This window comes from Etheostoma spectabile, chromosome 10 (assembly GCF_008692095.1).
Source record: "Etheostoma spectabile isolate EspeVRDwgs_2016 chromosome 10, UIUC_Espe_1.0, whole genome shotgun sequence".
NCBI lineage: Eukaryota > Metazoa > Chordata > Actinopteri > Perciformes > Percidae > Etheostoma > Etheostoma spectabile.
In genome coordinates, this window is record NC_045742.1 from 22,728,143 (window position 1) to 22,742,435 (window position 14,293).

The 14,293-nt window shown below is 39.2% G+C and overlaps 1 long non-coding RNA gene across 1 annotated transcript in view; it reads right to left on the reverse strand.

The window, feature by feature from the left end:
- Window positions 1-639: 639 nt before the first annotated feature.
- Window positions 640-14,293, reverse strand: part of LOC116696657 (uncharacterized) — a 20,694-nt gene continuing 7,040 nt past the window's right edge. Inside the window, exons 2-4 of the long non-coding RNA XR_004333794.1 lie at window positions 7,929-7,936; window positions 5,444-5,448; window positions 640-651 (exon numbers count right to left, since the gene is read on the reverse strand). This is a non-coding gene — a long non-coding RNA (uncharacterized LOC116696657). The remainder of the gene's footprint in view (window positions 652-5,443; window positions 5,449-7,928; window positions 7,937-14,293) is intronic.

Below are 14,293 nucleotides of genomic sequence, written 5' to 3' on the forward strand. Positions count from 1 at the left end.
TTTGAAGGTGAACCTGGATTTTTTAGCCTTTAATTTTAAAATCCTACATCGTAATGCTCCGATATTACCTGAGAGACACACTGGATATGTGATGTCTCACCCAGACTTGGAATGAAGTTGGCTTAGACATTTAAGCCTTTAATTTAAAAAAAGATTCTACATCAGAATGCTTCGATATTACCTGAGAGACACACTGGATTTGTGATGTCTCACCCGGACTTGGAATGAAGCTGGCTTAACATTAGGATTCCTTTTTAGACTACCATGAAAAAGAGTAAAAACCTGGCTTTAAAAGCCTGATAAAGATTTCAAATATATCTTTAATCACACAATTAGGCCTTTAATTTAAAATAAAAATCCTACATTGGAATGCTCCGATATTGCCTGAGAGACATAATGGACATGTGATGTCTCATCCAGACTTAGAATGAAGCTTGGTTAACATGTGGATTCCGTTTTACAGGAGCCTGAAAAAGAGATTAATATAGCTTTAACAGCCTGTAAAAGATTTCAATACAGCGTTGTTTTTAAGACCTTAATTTTAAAATCCTACATCAGAATGGTCAGATATTATCTGAGACACACAATATGATTGCTCACCCAGGCATGGATTGAAGCTGGCTTAACAGGACAATTCTGTTTTGCAGTAGCCTGAAAAGAGTGAACTATGACTAACAGCCTGAAAAAGATTTCAATATAGCATTGCTTTAAAGCCTTTTAATTTTGAAATCCTTCATCAGAATGCTATGATTTTGCCTGAGACACACACTGGATACGTGATGTCTCACCCAGACTTTGAAAGAAGCTGGCTTAAAAGCAGGATTCCTTTTTAGAGTGGCATGAAGGAGAGTTAAATATGCCTTTAACAGCCAGAAAAAAAGGTCAATATAGCTTTAATTTTAAAATCCTACATCAGAATGGTCCTAACTTACCTGAGTGACCTAATGGATATGTAATGTCTAACCCATAGTTGGAATGAAGCTGGCATAATATCAGGAATCCATTTTAGAGTAGCCTGAAAAAGAGTAAAATATGCCTTTAACAGACTGAAAAAGATTTAAAATATGCCATTATTTAGACATTTAAGGCTTTAATTTTAAAATCATACATCAGAATGGTCCTAAGAATTGGTGCTTCCTTGCTTCTTACAGTGCAGACGCTTTTGCTGCTTGCTCCTGCCTCTGCTTGCATATTTTTGCTGATAATCTTGCTTTTCCTCTGAGAGAAACTATGAGCAGCGGCTCTTGGATACTTATAAATCACTGGACTTTACATTTTTTTGTAGACACAGTAGGCTATTGCCATATTTTAACATTTTCTGCGTGAGCGTGGCCTACCAATAGCTCAAGCCTGTCCTACAGTGATTGTAGCTAAAGCTAATTAGCAGCAAGATGCCTCCTTTCTCCGTGGAAGACTACTATAAACTCCTTCAGAAGATTGCACTTCTGGAAACCAAGGTTCACCGACTAGAAGTGAATGTGGAAGTGAACGGATCTTCTGGAAATGACACCACTTTACCATGGACCCATAACAATGGACAAAAGCATGCTAACACACGGCTAATTAGCACCAACAAAGCTACAAAGAAACAGGAGGGCTGTAGAACGGGTAACAAATCAACAAGTGGCAGTCCTCCTGGAACTCTTGTGGTGCGAAACCTAAGACTAAATCATTTTCCTGGGAAATGGGAGGACGACTAACGGGCAGGGCACAGCGCCCTGAGATTTGTGATATGACCGGCTGGCCTGCATTATCATCCGGGCAGAGCGCCTCTTCAACCCTGTACTAGTAGGACACAGCCGTGGACAGCTGCAAAAGGGAAAATAAGCAACAAAATGCCCCCCAACAACCTGGTGTGCAATGGATAACAGATTTGCTCCTCTGCTGCAAAGATGCTGGACAGTCATCTGATGACGGGACTGCATCTCATCACCACACAGCAGGGTAAGGACTGAGAGCAATTCAAAAAGTAAAAAGCTAACAACTGGGCCTCAAACCTGATAGTGGGTGACTCTGCTGTAAAAGATTTAAAAAAACAGTAAAAAACACAAAATACTCTGTTTTCCCAAAGACATGGTGTCTGACTTTACCAAAAATCCCAGCTATCATGGCAGAACACCCAACTGTGAAGAACATTATTCTGCATATAGGGTCACATGATGTTGTAAAGCAACAGTCGAATGCAGAAAACTGGACTTTAAGGAACTGCTGGACACCGTCATCTCTCTAAACGCAGATGTGTTTATCAGTGGTCCTATACTGTCAGTCAGGAAGAGGAGATGAGAGATTCAGCGACTGCTGGCACTAAACAAATGGATTTCAACTGAATGTACCGTCCACTCTCTGCAGGTCATGATATTCTTAACATTTTCTGGGAGCGCAGACATCTTTTTAAGAGATAGAATTTCCCTTAACAACCCAGGAGTAAAGCTGTTCACCTCTAATCTGCTTTACTTCTGCGCTACACATCTGCTCCCTCTGCCAAGGTCACAAAACAAGAGGAAGACATAACAAAGTGTGGTAGTGATCCCACAGCCCCACCTGAGGAAAGACTTGACCCTGGGACACCACAGAGCAGAGATACAAAACCTCAACTCTCTTTCACCCATCCAGCACCATCTAAACCAACTTACCAACCCCGAATCCTTTGAGGAGCCATCGCTGTCTCGACTCACCCTTTCGCCTCTTTCCCTACCCCCATGTTGGAGTTCTCTGACCCATGAATCACCTGGTAGATGCTGGAACCAAATATACACCCCTTCCTTCCCCATCACTCAACCCTGGCAAAAGTAAACGCCGGTTCAACCCCGGTTAATAGTAAAACGCGGGCTCCTCTGCCAGGAGGTAAACAACTCTTTCCACTCAGACTGATAAGGACGCTTGTGTGCAAATCCAGTAAGCATGACCTGATATGTGCCGGGCCTGGCTCCAGGCCTAGAGACACTCATGACTTTTTCAAAGACAAGCCCCGGGCCCTATGTATTCAATTCTTCCTCAATTTATGTTGTGATAGGCAATAGGAAAAGATGGTGAATAAACACTTAACTGCAAACTTAGCAAATTTAGCATCCATTCCTCGTCAGCTACAGCCTGTCCCAAAAAATGAAAACACAACTAACACTAGCCTTACTAAACGTCAGGTCTTTGGCAGGAAAATCCTTTTAATCAATGATTTTATTACAAACACATCTAGATTTATGTTTTAACTGAAACTGGTTAGACCATAATAACAGCGCTGCTGTTCTCATCGAGTCAGCTCCCCTAAGTTCCGTTTTATGAGCGAGAATAGAGTGAATAAGAAAGGAGGTGGAGTCGCCATTTTGTTTAATGACTCATTCATGTACGCAAATTGTTATGGAAGTTTTGCTTCTTTTGAATGTGTTGCTCTTCAATTAAGATCTTCCCCTCAAGCAATGTTTCTAAATATCTACAGGCCACCTAATATTGTGCAACCTTCATTGATGACTTACTGACACTGCTGTCTATAATCTGTAATAACTTTGATGTGTAATCATGCGGGTGATTTAACATTCATGTTGACAACCCCAGGACAGGGGGACCAAAGAACTGTGTTGTGTTTTTGAGAACTATGGACTGACTCAGCATGTGCAAGCCACGCACATAAGGGACACATCTGGACTTGATTGTCTCAAAGGGTCTGAACATTTCCAAGGTTGTGGTGACTGACGTTGGTCTCTCTGATCATTCCTGTGTTTTCTTTAGCGGCACTATCTCTGTGCCCAAAAGTGTCCAAACAAAGATAATCAGAAAACGGTATATCACTGAAAACACCAGTGAAACATTTATTCAGCTTTCTCCTCCACACCCGCCCTCTCGGGCTCTCAGTCACTGAGCTTGTAGATAATTTCAACTGTAAAATTACAAATGTTATTGATGCCATTGTCCCACTAAGGTCAAAGTTGTCTCTGGTAAGAAAAGATCTCCATGGAGAAATGTCCTACTGGTGAGAACAGAAAAAAGAGAGTGTGGGGAAAGCTAAACCCGAAGGTGGCGAAAACAAATCTCCTGGTCCATTTAACTCCATAAAGAGAGACTTCACATTTAATTTGGAACTGAGGAATGCAAGAAGGCCCTTTTCTCTGATATTATCTCTAAACAATAAATAATCATGGCTTTGTTTGCTACTGTTGATAGGTTAAAAAAACCCTCCAGTACCAGTAGATCTGAACTTTTTCTACCAAGGCCTGAAATGACTTTGCCTCCTTCTTCAAAGACAAAATTCAGAAGATTAGACTAACAGTCAGTGCCTCCAATCAAGTAGGATATGGGTTCTCACAGTGTTCAAGCAAAAATAGTTCCAATATGCGAATTTCACACGATCAACCATACAAACCTGGAGGAAATTATTCAACATCTAAAAAACCTCAAACCTGTTGTCTTGATATTCTACCAAGGGGAAATTTTTCAAAAGTTCCAATTGTTTGACTTCTGATTTTCTCCCAGATTGTGAACAAATCTCTTCTTTCAGGAATCTTTCCACAGGCCCTGAAAATGCAGTAATCAAGCCCTCTTAAAAAAGAAAACCTAGACAAGTCACTAATGAGCAACTATAAGCCAATATCAAACCTTCCGTTTTTAAGTAAAATCATTGAAAAAAGTAGTTTTTAAACAACTCAACCATTTTGTCACTAAGCAACAGTTTAGATACCTTTCAGTCGGGTTCGACCACCCCCACACCCACTGAAAGGCTTTGTCAAAGTCTTTAATGACATCCCCCTTTAAACACAGATAATGGCAAAATTTCAATCTTATATACTTGATCCCAGTGCTGCATTTGACACGGTCGAACACGACATACACTAGACCGATTTGGGAAAAATGCGTGGCCTTTCTGGGGTTAGTACTAAACTGGTTTTTAATCCTACCTAAAGAATAGGGATTACTTTGTGTTATAGGTAATTATGCATCTGAGCGTACAAATGTGACGTGCGGAGTTCCGCAAGGCTCCATTCTGGGGCCTTCTGTTTAACATCTACATGCTTCCCCTGGCTCAGATTAGGAGAAAACAAAATAAGTTACCATAGTTATGCGGGCGACACCCCAAATTTACATAACCTTATCGCCAGGGGACTATAGCCAATCAAAATGACTAAGTGCATCGAACAAATTAACGGCTGGATGTGCCAGAACTTTCTGAAATTAAATGAAGGAAAAACTGAGGTGGTGTTTTTGGAAAAAAAAAGAGGAACGATTAAAAGTCTGCGCTCAGCTTCAAAAAACAATTTTAAAAAACAACAGGACAAAGCGAAATCTTGGTGTAGCATGGACTCAGACCTGAATTTTAACAGCCACATTAAGACAATAAAAAAGCCCTACTATCACCTTAAGAAATTTTCAAGGGTTTTAAAAGGACTATGTGTAAACAGGACCCTTGGAAAAAACTGGTCCATGCTTTCATCTTCAGTAGACTTGCTACTGTAACGGGGTCTTTACAGGTCTCCCTAAAAAATCAATCAGAAGTACAGCTGATTTGAACGCCTGTCGAGTCCTCACTAGACCAAGAGAATGGATCACATCACTCCAGTTCTGAAATCTTTACACTGGCTTCCTTTGTCTCAAAGAATGGGTTTCAAAGTACCCTTGCTAGTTTATAAATCCCTTAACGGTTAGGTCCAAAATACATTTCTGACTGCTACTACACTATGACCCCCCCAGACCTCTCAGGTCATCTGGGACAGGTCTACTTTCTGTCCCCAGAGTCAGAACTAAACAGGGTGAAGCAGCTTTCAGTTTCTATGCTCCTCATATCTGGAATAAACTCCCAGAAACCTGCAGATCCGCGGCTACTCTCAGTTCTTTTAATCAAGGCTGAAGACCTTTCTTTTTGATGCTGCCTTTCTTAAATGAATGCTCATTTCTTTAAATTTCTTATGCTGCACTGTAACTTTTATTCTTGTGTTTTATGTGTCCTAATGTTTCTATTTTGTTTTAACTGTCTATTCATGTGTTTTATTAGTTTTTAATGCTTATGATTTTTAACTGTTTGTACTTGTGTTTTATCTGTTTAACTGATTTCGTGTAAAGCACTTTGAATTGCCCTGTTGCTGAAATGTGCTATACAAATAAAGCTGCCTTGCCTTGCCTAAATTACCTGAGTGACCCAATGGATATAAACTGTCTAACCCAGAGTTAGAATAATCCTGGCTTAATAGCAGGAATCCATTTTAGAGCAACTTGAAGGAGAGTTAAATATGCCTTTAACAGCCTGAAAAAGTGTTAATTTAGCTTTACTTTTAAGCCCTAAATTTAAAACCAAACATCAGAACACTCTAATATTACCTGAGAGACACACTGGATAGGTGCTCTCTCCCCCAGACTTCGAATGAACCTGGCATAACAATAGGAATCCATTTTAGAGTAGCCTGAAAAAGAGTAAAATATGCCTTTAACAGCCTGAAAAAGTTTTAAAATATACCATTTATTAGACATTCAAGGCTTTATTTTAAAATCCTACATCAGAATGGTCCAAAAATACCTGAGTGAAACACTGGATATGTTTTGTCTCCCCCAGACTTGGAATCAAAACCAGGGCTAAATATAAAGTCCACGCAATCTGGCAAAGTCCAGGGTAAGGGGAAAAACAAAACCGAAGCACGAGGGCTCACAAAAACACTCACGAAGAGGAGGGAAAACGGTGAATTAAACTCATGGGGAACTCACAAGGAGGGAAATCTGCAGGGGAGACATGAAAGAGAGAAGCACGCAGGAATACAGGGCACACCCACAGGACCACAGACTTCCACACATAAGAACCTGACAAGGGACCAAGGGAACACGGGTTAAATAAAAGAGGTAACGAGGTAACAGGGAACAGGTGAGACACCAGGTGAATCAAATTAGGGCGGGGCAGGACAATCAGAAGGGCACAAAGCAAAGCTAGACAAGACAGGAAACTATACTAGCATAACAAAACAGGAAGCCGAACAAACAGACACTTACCCGGGTACACAAGACAGGATCAAAAACACAAGGCCAGGGAGAAAACTAATTTAAAAAAAATGAAGGAGGCAAAAAAAAGGGGAAAATACACACAAAGAGACCACAACCCATGACAAAATATGCCTTTAACAGCCAGAAAAAAAATGTCAATATAACAGGAGGATTCCTTTTTACAGTAGCCTGAAAAATAGGATAATATGGCTTTAACAGCCTGAAAAAGATTTAAAATATAGCATTAATCAGACATTCAAGGCTTTAATTTTAAAATCCTACATGATAATATTCTAATATCACCTGAGAGACACATTGGATATATGATGTCTCCCCAGACTTGGAACGAAGCCGGCTTAACAGTAGGATTCATTCTTACAGTAGTCTGAGAGAGAGTATAGCTAGTATGGCTTTAAACGTCTGAAAAAGATTTAAAATATACCATTAGATATTCAAGGCTTTCGTTTTTAAAATTCTACATCAGATTGGTCCTTAATTTCCTGAGTGAAACAATGGATATGTAGAGTCTAACCAATAGTTGGAATGAACCTGGCCTGACAGTAGGAATCCATTTTAGAGTGGCAGGAAGGAAAACTAAACATGTCTCGCCCAGACTTGGAATGAAGCTGGCATAACATCAGGATTCCATTTTAGAGTAGCCTGAAAAAGAGTAAAATATGCCTCTAACATCCTGAAAAAGATCTAAAATATACCAGTAATTAGACATTCAAGGTTTTAATTTTAAAATCCTACATCAGAATGCTCTGATATCACCTCAGAGACACACTGGATATATTTTATTTCCCCCAAACTTGGAATGAAGCTGGCAAAACATCAGGATTCCATTTTGGAGAGGAGGGAAAACGGTGAATAAAGCTCATGGGGAACTCACAAGGAGGGAAATCTGCAGGGGAGACACGAAAAGGAGAAGCATGCAGGAATACAGGTCACACCCACAGGACCACAGACTTCCACACATAAGAACCTGACAAGGGACCAAGGGAACACGGGTTAAATAAAAGAGGTAACGAGGTAACAGGGAACAGGTGAGACACCAGGTGAATCAAATTAGGGCGGGGCAGGACAATCAGAAGGGCACAAAGAAAAGCTAGACAAGACTAGACAAGACAAGAAACTATACTAGCATAACAAAAAAGGAAGCAGAACAAACAGACACTTACCCAGGAACACAAGACAGGATCAAAAACACAAGGCCAAGGAGAAAACTAATTTATAAAAAAAAAAAGAGGCAAAAAAATGGGAAAATACACACATAGAGACCACAACCCATGACAAAATATGCCTTTAACAGCCTGAAAAAAATGTCAATATAACAGGAGGATTCCTTTTTACAGTAGCCTGAAAAAGAGGATAATTTGGCCTGATATCACCTGAGAGAAACACTGGATATGTGAACGAAGCTTGCTTAACAGTAGGATTCATTCTTACAGTAGGCTGAAAGAGAGTATAATCTGGCTTTATACGCATGAAAAAGATTTAAAATATACCATTAGATATTCAAGGCTTCAATTTTAAAATCCTACATCAGAATGGTCCTTCATTACATGCCTTTAACATTCTGAAAAAGATTTAAAATGTACCATTAATCATACATTCAAGGCTTTAATTTTAAAATCCTACATCAGAATGGTCCTATATTACCTGAGTCTCCCAATGGACATGGATTGTCTAACCCAGAGTTGAAATGAACCTGGCTTGACAGTAGGAATCCATTTTAGAGTGGCCTGAAGTAGAGTTAAATATGCCTTTAACAGCCTGAAAAAAGTAAATATAGCTTTACTTTTAAGCCCTTAATTTTGAAAATAGTACAACAGAATGCTCCAATATTATATGAGAGAAACAGTGGATAGGTGATGTCTCCCAGGGACTTGGAATGAAGCTGTCATAACATCAGGATTCCTTTTTAGAGTAGCCTGAAAAAGAGAAAAATATGCCCTCAACAGCCTCAAAAAGATTTAAAGTATACAATTTATTAGACATTCTAGGCTTTAAATTTAAAATCCTACATCAGAATGGTCCTAAATTACCTAAGTGACCCAATGGATATGTAATGTCTAACCCATAGTTGGAATGAAGCTGGCATAACGTCAGGATTAATTTTCTGAGTAGAATGAAAAAGAGAAAAATATGCCTTTAACAGCCTGAAAAAGATTTAAATTATACCATTTATTAGACATTCGAGGCTTTAATTTAAATTCCTACATCAGAAGGGTCCTGAATGACCCGATGGATATGTAGTGTCTAACCCATAAATGGAATTAACCTGGCATAACAGTAGGAATCCATTTTAGAGTGGCATAAAGGAGAGTTAAATATGCCTTTAACATCCTGAAAAAAAGTCAATATAGCTTTACTTTTAAGCCCTTAATTTTAAAACCGTACATCGGAATGCTCTGAACTTACCTGAGAGAAACACTGGATAGGTGATGTCTCCTGCAGATTTGGAATGAAGCTGGAATAACGTCAGGATTCCTTTTTAGAGTAGCCTGAAAAAGAGAAAAATATGCCTTTAACAGCCTGAAAAAGATTTAAATTATACCATGTAATACACATTGTAGGCTTTATTTTAAAAATCCTACATCAGAATGCTCTGAAATTACCTGAGATACATACTGGATAGGTGATGTCTCTCCCAGACTTGGAATGAAGCTGGAATAACGTCGGGATTCCTTTTTAGAGTAGCCTGAAAAAGAGAAAAATATGCCTTCTGAAAAAGAGAAGAATATGCCTTTACTAGCCTGAAAAAGTGTCAATATAGCCTTGGTTTTAAGGGCCTTAATTTTAAAACCATACATCAGAATGCTCTGTAATTACCTGAGAGACAAACTGGATAGGTGATGTCTCCTCCAGACCTGCAATTAAGCTGTAATAACGTCAGGATCCCTTTTTAGAGTAGCCTGAAAAAGAGAAAAATATGCCTTTACTAGCCTGAAAAAGTGTCAATATAGCCTTGGTTTCAAGGCCTTAATTTTAAAACTGTACATCAGAATGCTCTGAAATTATGTGAGAGACACACTGGATAGGTGCTGTCTCCCCCCAGACTTGGAATGAAGCTGGAATAACGTCAGGCTTCCTTTTTAGAGTAGCCTGAAAAAGAGAAGAATATGCCTTTACTAGCCTGAAAAAGTGTCAATATAGCCTTGGATTTAAGGCCTTAATCCTAAAACCGTACATCAGAATGCTTTGAAATTATGTGAGAGACACAGCTGGATAGGTGATGTCTCCCCCAGACTTGGAATGAAGCTGGAATAACGTAAGGATTCCTTTTTAGAGTAGCCTGAAAAAGAGAAGAATATGCCTTCTGAAAAAGAGAAGAATATGCCTTTACTAGCCTGAAAAGTGTCAATATAGCCTTGGTTTCAAGGCCTTAATTTTAAAACTGTAGATCAGAATGCTCTGAGATTACCTGAGAGACACACTGGATGGGTAATGTCTCCTCCAGACTTGGAATTAAGCTGGAATAACGTCAGGATTCCTATTTAGAGTAGCCTGAAAAAGAGAAGAATATGCCTTTACCAGCCTGAAAAAGTGTCAATATAGCCTTGGTTTCAAGGCCTTCATTTTAAAACTGTACATCAGAATGCTCTGAAATTATGTGAGAGACACACTGGATAGGTAATGTCTCCTCCAGACTTGGAATTAAGCTGGAATAACGTCAGGATTCCTATTTAGAGTAGCCTGAAAAAGAGAAGAATATGCCTTTACTAGCCTGAAAAAGTGTCAATATAGCCTTGGTTTCAAGGCCTTCATTTTAAAACTGTACATCAGAATGCTCTGAAATTATGTGAGAGACACACTGGATAGGTGATGTCTCCTGCAGACTTGGAATTAAGCTGGAATAACGTCAGGATTCCTTTTTAGAGTAGCCTGCAAAGGAAAGGATATGCCTTTACTAGCCTGAAAAAGTTTCAATATAGCCTTGGTTTCAAGGCCTTAATCTTAAAACCGTACATCAGAATGCTCTGAAATTATGTGAGAGACACACTGGATAGGTGTTGTCTCCCCCAGACTTGGAATGAAGCTGGAATAACGTAAGGATTCCTTTTTAGAGTAGCCTGAAAAAGAGAAGAATATACCTTTACTAGCCTGAAAAAGTGTCAATATAGCCTTGGTTTCAAGGCCTTAATTTTAAAACTGTAGATCAGAATGCTCTGAGATTACCTGAGAGACACACTGGATGGGTAATGTCTCCTCCAGACTTGGAATTAGGCTGGAAAAACGTCGATTCCTATTTAGATAGCCTGAAAAAGAGAAGAATATGCCTTTACCACCTGAAAATGTCTAAACCTTGGTTTTAAGGCCCTTCATTTTAAAACTGTACATCAGAATGCTCTGAAATTATGTGAGAGACACACTAGATAGGTGATGTCTCCTGCAGACTTGGAATTAAGCTGGAATAAAGTCAGGATTCCTTTTTAGAGTAGCCTGCAAAGGAAAGGATATGCCTTTACTAGCCTGAAAAAGTTTCAATATAGCCTTGGTTTTAAGGCCTTAATCTTAAAACCGTACATCAGAATGCTCTGAAATTATGTGAGAGACACACTGGATAGGTGATGTCTCCCCCAGACTTGGAATGAAGCTGGAATACCGTAAGGATTCCTTTTTAGAGTAGCCTGAAAAAGAGAAGAATATGCCTTTACTAGCCTGAAAAAGTTTCAATATAGCCTTGGTTTTAAGGCCTTAATCTTAAAACCATACATCAGAATGCTCTGAAATTACCTGAGAGACACACTGGATAGGTAATGTCTCCTCCGGACTTGGAATGAAGCTGGAATAACTTCAGGATTCCTATTTAGAGTAACCTGAAAAAGAGAAGAATATGCCGTTACTAGCCTGAAAAAGTCTCAATATAGCCTTGGTTTCAAGGCCTTAATCTTAAAACCATACATCAGAATGCTCTGAAATTACCTGAGAGACACACTGGATAGGTAATGTCTCCTCCGGACTTGGAATGAAGCTGGAATAACGTCAGGATTCCTATTTAGAGTAACCTGAAAAAGAGAAGAATATGCCTTCTGAAAAAGAGAAGAATATGCCTTTACTAGCCTGAATAAGTGTCAATATAGCCTTGGTTTAAAGGCCTTCATTTTAAATCTGTACATCAGAATGCTCTGAAATTACCTGAGAGACACACTGGATAGGTAATGTCTCCTCCAGATGGGAATGAAGCTGGAATAACGTCAGGATTCCATTAGAGTAGCCTGAAAAGAGAAGAATATGCCTTACTAGCCTGAAAAAGTCTCAATATAGCCTTGGTTCAAGGCCTTAATTTAAAACTGTACTTCAGAATGCTCTGGAATTACCTGCCAGACACACTGGATAGGTGATGTCTCCCCCAGACTTGGAATGAAGCTGGAATAACGTAAGGATTCCTTTTTAGAGTAGCCTGAAAAAGAGAAGAATATGCCTTCTGAAAAAGAGAAGAATATGCCTTTACTAGCCTGAATAAGTGTCAATATAGCCTTGGTTTCAAGGCCTTCATTTTAAAACTGTACATCAGAATGCTCTGCAATTATGTGAGAGACACACTGGATAGGTGATGTCTCCTGCAGACTTGGAATTAAGCTGGAATAACGTCAGGATTCCTTTTTAGAGTAGCCTGAAAAAGAAAAGAATATGCCTTTACTAGCCTGAAAAAGTGTCAATATAGCCTTGGTTTTAAGGCCTTAATCTTAAAACCGTACATCAGAATGCTCTGAAATTATGTGAGAGACACACTGGATAGGTGATGTCTCCCCTTTACTTGGAATGAAGCTGGAATAACGTAAGGATTCCTTTTAGAGTAGCCTGAAAAAGAGAAGAATATGCCTTCTGAAAAAGAGAAGAATATGCCTTTACTAGCCTGAAAAAGTCTCATATAGCCTTGGTTTCAAGGCCTTAATTTTAAACTGTACATCAGAATGCTCTGAAATTACCTGAGAGACACACTGGATAGGTAATCTCTCCTCCCAGACTTGGAATGAAGCTGGAATAACGTCAGGATTCCTATTTAGAGTAACCTGAAAAAGAGAAGAATATGCCTTCTGAAAAAGAGAAGAATATGCCTTACTAGCCTGAATAAGTGTCAATATAGCCTTGGTTTTTAAAGGCCTTCATTTAAATCTGTACATCAGAATGCTCTGAAATTACCTGAGGACACACTGGATAGGTAATGTCTCCTCCAGATTGGAATGAAGCTGGAATAACGTCAGGATTCCATTTAGAGTAGCCTGAAAAAGAGAAGAATATGCCTTTACTAGCCTGAAAAAGTCTCAATATAGCTTGGTTTCAAGGCCTAATTTTAAAACTGTACTTCAGAATGCTCTGGAATTACCTGCCAGACACACTGGAAGGTGATGTCTCCCCCAGACTTGGAATGAAGCTGGAATAACGTAAGGATCCTTTTAGAGTAGCCTGAAAAGAGAAGAATATGCCTTCTGAAAAAGAGAAGAATATGCCTTTACTAGCCTGAATAAGTGTCAATAAGCCTTGGTTTCAAGGCCTTCATTTTAAAACTGTACATCAGAATGCTCTGCAATTATGTGAGAGACACACTGGATAGGTGATGTCTCCTGCAGACTTGGAATTAAGCTGGAATAACGTCGGATTCCTTTTAGAGTAGCTGAAAAAGACAAGAACATGCCTTTACTAGCCTGAAAAAGTGTCAATATAAGCCTTGGTTTTAAGGCCTAATCTTAAAACCGTACATCAGAATGCTCTGAAATTATGGGAGAGACAACTGGATAGGTGATGTCTCCCTCTACTTGGAATGAAGCTGGAATAACGTAAGGATCCTTTTAGAGTAGCCTGAAAAAGAGAAGAATATGCCTTCTGAAAAAGAGAAGAATATGCCTTACTAGCCTGAAAAAGTCTCAATATAGCCTTGGTTTCAAGGCCTTAATTTTAAAACTGTACATCAGAATGCTCTGAAATTACCTGAGAGGACACACTGGATAGGTAATCTCTCCTCCAGACTTGGAATGAAGCGGAATAACGTCAGGATTCCTATTTAGAGTAGCCTGAAAAAGAGGAAGAATATGCCTTTACTAGCCTGAAAAAGTGTCAATATAGCCTTGGTTTCAAGGCCTTAATTTAAATCTGTACATCAGAATGCTCTGAAATTACACGAGAGACACACTGGATGGGAATGTCTCCTGCAGATTGGATTAAGCTGGCAAACGTCAGGATTCCTATTTAGAGTAGCCTGAAAAAGAAGAATATGCCTTTAACAGCCTGAAAAAGTGTCAATATAGCCTTGGTTTCAAGGCCTTCATTTTTAAACTGTACATCAGAATGCTCTGAAATTATGTGAGAGACACACTAGATAGGTGATGTCTCCTGC